Genomic DNA, 7,470 nt, shown 5'->3' with positions numbered 1-7,470 from the left:
TGTCTATGTGCCAGGCAACTCAAAAATAGTCCCTCCCCTCAATGTGCTTCCCATTTCTACTCAGGTAATAGTAGGGAAAAAGAATAAAATATGGCCCACTTAGCACTAAGGTTATGTTTGTATGTTCTTCCTGGCTTTTCATGACTCTCTTTGGGGTTTTCTTGATAAAGATACTGGAGTGGTTTGGCATTTCCTTCTCTAGCTCATTTGACAGATAAGGAAACTGAGACCAAGAGAATTTATTCACTTGCCTAGGGTCCATGAAGCTAACAAGTGTCAGGCTGGATTCAAAATAACTTCTTCCTGACTCCAGGCCTAGTGTTATATCCACTGTGCCCCCAACTGCCCTATAACTAAAAGTTATACTATTAGTTCAACCTGACTCTGTAAGACTTTCTGGATCTCAAAGTGATCATTATAAAAATAAGTCATTATTTCACCATAGATTCATGGTGTGCCAATTTATAGGATAACAGATCTATTGCACTGCATTTTAGATTTATGTAGTACTTCAATGTGTTTACATATTCATTCCTTCTTATATCAATGTTCCTTTGCATCTTTTCTTTCATTTATCATTGCTTCTCTGAGGGATTTACATGGAAACTCTCTCCTCTGCAAGAAGAAGATGTGGGGGCACTAAGATGCAAAATGTCACATTTGTGTTAATGATGCTCCCGATCTAATTTGGTTTTGTTTGTTTCCATATTACAAAAGATTTGGGGGGGGGGAGATTGTGGAGAATGAAAGGGCTTGTATCTAGTATAAAAATAAAAGACAATAGCATCAATAAGACTATTTATATGGGGGCAGCTCAGTGGTGTAGTGGATAAAACACCAGCCCTGAAGTCAGGAGACCTAAGTTCAAATTTGGCCTCAGACACTTCACACTTCCTGGCTGTGTAACCCCGAGCAAGTCAGAAAGAAAGAAAGAAAGAAAGAAAGAAAGAAAGAAAGAAAGAAAGAAAGAAAGAAAGAAAGAAAGAAAGAAAGAAAGAAAGAAAGAAAGAAAGAAAGAAGAAAGAAAGAAAGAAAGAAAGAAAGAAAGAAAGAAAGAAAGAAAGAAAGAAAGAAAGAAAGAAAGAAAGAAAGAAAGAAAGAAAGAAGAAAGAAAGAAAGAAAGAAAGAAAGAAAGAAAGAAAGAAAGAAAGAAAGAAAGAAAGAAAGAGGAGGAAGGAAGGAAGGAAGGAAGGAAGGAAGGAAGGAAGGAAGGAAGGAAGGAAGGAAGGAAGGAAGGAAGGAAGGAAGGAAGGAAGGAAGGAAGGAAGGAAGGAAGAAGACAATTTACATGGCATTATTAAAACTGGTTGCTTTAAAAAAAATTAGTTATGAGGAAAAAGTATTCTTTTCCCCATTTCAGAATTTTTAAAATGATATGTGATGAATAGAACTGAATCTTGCCTAAGTTATTAGCAGCTGAACTAGAATCCAAAAAATCAGCATTCCATTTAATTTTGAGTAACATCCTCCATTTTTAATGCCTTTGATATTTTCAGGATGCCTTATCTCTTCCCTCATCATCTTTTTATGTTTGCTGCTCTCTTATGAATAGCTAAGGTTGGCAGTTCTCCCATTTCACAGGTAAAGAAACTGAGGCACCACAAATTTCAATGACTCTGCATAAGCATCAATTCAGAAGGCTAGATTTAGATCTATACCCTTAAAGAGTTGGAAGAGGTTTTAATGGATCAGTTAGTCCATCTCTCCTATCTGACAGATGAATAAAAAGAAACTGAGAAGTAGTCAGAAAAAGTCATAGCATTTACCCTAAGACTAAAGCATGGATCTCCTGGCTTCTGAGCTTGTCCTTATTTAGTACTTTTTTTTTTTCCCATGCAAAATCTCCTTCTACTTTTAGAATATCTCAGAAAACCTAAGGAAGCAAATTTTGGATGATTTGTGTACAGTGCTTTCAGGCTTATGGGTAATTTTGTTTTGTTTTCTTTGTGGGGATATTTTATGAAAGGAAATGTGGACCAAACAGCAAAATAGGAGGGAGTAGTCCTATCTTCTATTTTAGGCCTTGCCAATGACTGTTTGACCTTGTGGGAATTAGCCATGTGAAACCTCAGTCTCCCCATCTGTAAACAGGTTAAAAAAAAGAGAGAGAGAGACCTGAGTGGAGTTATGTTTCAAATGAGATCTTTTGCAAAGTGCTTTAAAAGTGTTACCACCAAATGAACTATATATTAGCTATAAGATGAGACTCATATATTATTAATATCATCACACAGTAACACATTTCATATACAATTACCTGAACTGCTCCTTTGGAATATCCCTAGGCTTGTCCCTATTTCCCACTTATAAAAGGTCACTGTCAAAATAAAAATATATATAGGACTTAAATGTCTTCATTCAGTTACTAACAGCCTTGTGCGTGGTTTAAATTGGAAAAGAAAGATTCATTTCAACTTCTTTGCTATTTAACACGCTTTGTGTAGTCTGGTATCCCATTTCACCTCCGAGCCACTCCAAGAGTCTGTTTCACGAAGCCGAGTTCTATAGTAACACAAGACTTGCATTTAGATTACTGACTCTACCCAGGAATTTTCCCTCCAGTCTTTAAAAAAAAAGTGTTTGGGTGTTGTTTTTGTTTTTGTTTTTGTTTTTTGTTTTTTGTTTTGCTGTTGTTGTTGTTGTTTTTTCCTGGGGAGTTGGGGAAGAGGAAAAAAGATGGAATTAATCAAGTCATTTTTATTCATGAAAAATTTCAGCAAGCCTAAATTCTGGGTCTGAGTTTCTGTGGCTGGCTATGTCTCCTTTAGTAAACTTTAGTTGCTTTTTACACTAGAGAGGTTTCTGAATATATTTACAAATTTGGGGCTTTTCACAAAATAATGAATATGCCCTGGATTCAAGACTTCTAACTGTACATATGAAGTCATAGCCCATGAAACCCAGAATGGTATCTTCCCAGGAGAGACATAACTGAAGATATAATGTTGAAACTTTTGAAATCTTGGAAGAGAAAAGTTTCAAGGGACTTTGTAGAGACAAAAATGGAAATATGAGGATAGGGTTAAATTATGTGTTAAATGATGTGCTATGTTATATATTTTGTATTGTGTTTCACTTTTTATATATCTCTCCATACAGTAAGTAGTCAATAAATGTTTATTGGATTTGATTGGATTATATACAAGTTAAATTTTTTTTTTACTTGTCTAAGTCTCTCTGCTGGCTTGGAGTTATAAAACTATATTGTATATAATTTGGTTCGCTCTTAAATGATCATATTTAGAATATTTTGAGATTTGGAGAACCCTAGAATCAGGAGGCAAGGGGAACAGAAAAATTGGAGTGATTTCCCCTTCCCTTATTTGTCAGGAAAAAATAACAAGTCTACCAAAATAGAATACCATCTCAAAACAAAAGTCTTCTAGGTTCCCCAGGTCCAATATAACTGAAGATATACATCTTATAAATGGATTGTTTACATCCCATGTTTCTTCATAAGCTGTACAGAGCTTCTTGGTCCCCTCATCTCCCTGCCCAAGTTTATAGAAACTCCATTATGGAAATTGCCCCAAGACCAAATGAATAAAAATGACCAAATCCTCAGTCAGTACACAGCCTTTAACTGAGTAGAGAGCACTGTACTAGGTTGTGTGAGGAGATACAAAAGAAATCTTTCTTCTCGAGGAGCATGAGGGTTGTAGCCAGAGTGGCTTGGAGGGAACTGGGTGAAATTGCAGCAAAACCAAGAAGAGCTCTGTGCTCTCTGCTCTTTCCAGCATTGCCCTGGTTGCCTCTGCATCACCTGCACCTATTTTAATATTATGATGCAACTGCTTTCCACTTTCTTGACAGGGTTTGAATGTATTTAGGACTGTAGAGGTGAGCACTGGAGCCTGCCATAGTTTAGGAAAGACATTCATATGCCAAAGAATTCTCACAAGAGCACAACCAGGAGAAGGGAGGACTTTAAGGCCATTCATAACAATGGGATAAAAGAACTGGGGATATTTATCTAGCTAATAGACCTAGGTCAGATGTGATAACTATCTTCAAATACTGAATACAAAAACAAAGCAAGAATAATGATTTATATATTTATTTAAGATTTGAAAAATATTATTCATACATACATATATATATATATATATAAAAGCTCATTTGCTCTCCAACATCTTTATGAGGGAGAAACTATTGTTACTATAATTTTACAGATGAAGAAACTGAGGCATCAAAGTGCTAATCCTGACTTACTCAGGGTCTTTCATAAGAAGTAGATGAGGCAGCAGAATTCAAACTCATGTTTTTCTGACCTCAGCACAAAATCGACCACACCACCTAGTGGCCTTTATTTGAAGGGTTGTTCCTTGGAAAAGGAATTAGGTTTGTTCTATCCTGTTGCAAGAAGCAGAATTAAGAGGCATGGATGGTTCAGAGAAAGTGATCTTTGAAACTTGGTGTTGTTCCTTTGATTCTCTCATACATATGGAGCACCCCTCCTTGCTCTTCAATACTCCCCCATTTCTTAACAAAGTAGAGTCATCAGGTCAAAGACTTCAACCTAGAAGTGACCTCAAAAGCCATATAGTCCTATTGCTAATATAGCATCATATTAGTGATGAGGAAACTGAGTCTCAGAGAATTGAAGTGATTAGATAATAAGTGGGAGAGGAAGGGTTTGATGCTCTGATTTCATTGTTTTTTTTTTTCTACTAGACTAAAAGTTCTTAAAGTTTAGCCACAGAACTTTGTATTTTTAAACATTACCGAGGAAGGACCTCCTATCACTAAATGCTTTCGTTTATATGGATTAAATCAATTGATATTTGCTATATTAATAATTAATAATTAACTCGATTGAAAAAGGGGAATGAGAGCCCTTCCAGCATTCCAGCAAGGATTATAATTAAAATACCTTCATTTTATTACAAAATAGTTTGATCTTATGGAGCCCTGAAAGGGATCTCTAGGAACCCCTGTGAGGGAGGGGTTGAGAAACCTCTGCCCTAGATCATGATATCTCTATCTTAACTGCCTTATATCACTATCCTTCAGAAAATTATAGACACAGCTAGAAAGGATCTTAGAAGTCAGCAAATACAAATCCCTCCCTTTAAGGAGGAGAAAATAGACTTGTTTAGGATCACACAGCTCATAAGTGTTTGACACAGGAATTGAACCCAGGCTTTCTTAAATCCATGTGCCTATCCACTACATTACTTAATCTGCTTGTAAATAATAATAACAGACAGTACTCTGACTTGTTTGATTAGGGAGTACTATCCAGTCTGAGTGAGAGAACAGTAGGCTGCTTGAAAGACTAAACTGGACTTAATACAACCAAGGTAACAATAATATTCTTGCCATGTTGTTCCTTTCCATCTGGAATCCATTTGTCCTTCTTGTCCCCTAGGCTTTATCTTCCATTTTCTCCTTCCTAATCAGTTACCAGTTTCATGTTGATGAAAGATTCCAGGGCCCCAGAAGGGAATGGGGAGTACTTTCAATTCCACCTGGAAATTGTTGACATAGTGCCACAGACCTTCTTTCTTTGTACTTTCCGCATGTGCTCTGGAAGCTCACCCCACTGTGACCTGGTCACGAGCTTTTCTGGAAGTGTTACAGCTGGAATACCAGCAGGATTCTCATTTCCCTCCCTCACATGCAGTGAACACTACAGCTGGGGGATCCAAACCTCTCCATATTTATCCCTGTGACAGACCTTTAGGCAACCTAGAGCTGCACTTGGGTTTGCTTCTTTTCCGTTATTCTCTCACTTACACGATACCACCTGTAGCTCAGGAAAGTAGCAAGCAGAGATGCAATAAATGTAACTTGTGGAATTCCTGGGAAAAGTTTGGTGAACTCAGGCAATCAAAGTTAGGGGAATAGAGGAACAGAAAATTAGCCTCTTTTACAAGGGATCTTTTTGGTTGAATAAGTATTCAGCAATGGGAATCACTGCCCTCTTCTGGACAATTCTGCGGTACCCTGCTCCTGAGTATATTGGCTCCCTCCATTGGCCGAGTAAGGGAAGCTGTTATCTCTCCAGTAGAAACAGAATTCCAAGTTCAAGGCCTGGAAGTCTCCTCTCAGTGATGTACGAGTTCTCATGTGTCATTTATTTGAAGCCAAGGACCTTAACAAAAGGCTCAAATGCCATTTCCACAATTCTAATAAATGAACTTCTAAAAGACTGGAAAAAAACACCTAATTTAAAAATATAAGAAACAGCATTGTAATTTGGGTGTGAGAATGGGATGCACTCAGATCTAAATTGAACATGGAAGAAAGGAAAAAAGAAAGGCAGAAGGAAGGAGAGGATAGAAGGAAGGAGGAAAGGGAAAAAATGAAAGAGAAAGAAAATAGTCAAAAAATAAGGAAAGGAAAAAGAATTAGAATAGAAAGAAAGAAAGGGACAGAAAGAAGGAAGGATGAAAGAGAATGAAAGGAGAGAAAAATGAACAGAAAAATGAAATGATAGAAAATAAAGAGGACAGAAAAATAAGGAAAGGGAAAAGAAAGGAATAACAATGAAAGAAGGAAAGGAAAGGAAAAAGAAAATTAGAAAGGAAGAAAAGAACAAAGTAAGGAAAGGAAAGAAAGAAAAGAAGGAAGAAAGGAAAAGGAAGAAATCAAAAAGGAAAGAAAAGAAAGCAAGAGAAGGGAAGGGAAAAAGTAAATATGAGAACAATTAGAAATAGACTCTAAAGCAATTTGCTGAGCAAGACATCCATACTAAAAATACTAATACTTGGAAGGAACATAATAAATAAAAGTGCGGATGTGACCATGGGTGGGAGGAACAAGAGGCTCTTGGTATATACACCCAGAATTAGAACAAAATGAAACAGCAACAATCCCAAAAGAAATAGGAATGAACCCACTAATAATTTGTAGCTAATTATGGCTCTTTCTTTCCTTGCCAGCCTGGCTAAGAGAATTTTCCATTTTTTAAAACCAATTATGCCAGTGCTACTTCCACCCCTATCCCCATTCCTCCCACCCCAAATGATTGGTTATTGCTCCATATTTTGTAAGGGTGATGAACTCACTTTTGCACTTGATAAATTACCCATAATAGAGAAGAGAGCTAATCCAGGCACTATACACACTCAGCTAGGTCACAGAAAATCTTGAGCATTCAAAATCCAAATTCAGAAGTCCAAAATGGTGCAAAGTAGACATGCCAACAATTCATATTAAAAATACTCAGGAGTTTTAGTTCAGAGCTCAGCAGTCCCACAATTTTACAGAAATCTATCATTCAATAAGGTTCAATCAAGAGACTTGTAGAGGGATTACTAGAGTGGAATGATAGAAACACAATAGACAGAGTCACTGTATTATGTATTTTACCAGACTTTTTATGAAAAGTTTCAATTTGGGGGTAGGGATCCAAAAATTACTAATATAAAAGTAAACCATATCAATAAAATTTATTTAAAAAAAAGAAATATAGGATCTAGATCAGGGCTGAGTAGGACCCATGAAATCATTTGTTAAGACAAT

Source organism: Sminthopsis crassicaudata, chromosome 4 (genome assembly GCF_048593235.1).
Source record: "Sminthopsis crassicaudata isolate SCR6 chromosome 4, ASM4859323v1, whole genome shotgun sequence".
Taxonomy (NCBI): domain Eukaryota; kingdom Metazoa; phylum Chordata; class Mammalia; order Dasyuromorphia; family Dasyuridae; genus Sminthopsis; species Sminthopsis crassicaudata.
The sequence above is the reverse complement of the archived record's forward strand: the minus strand, read 5'-3'. Positions refer to the sequence as shown.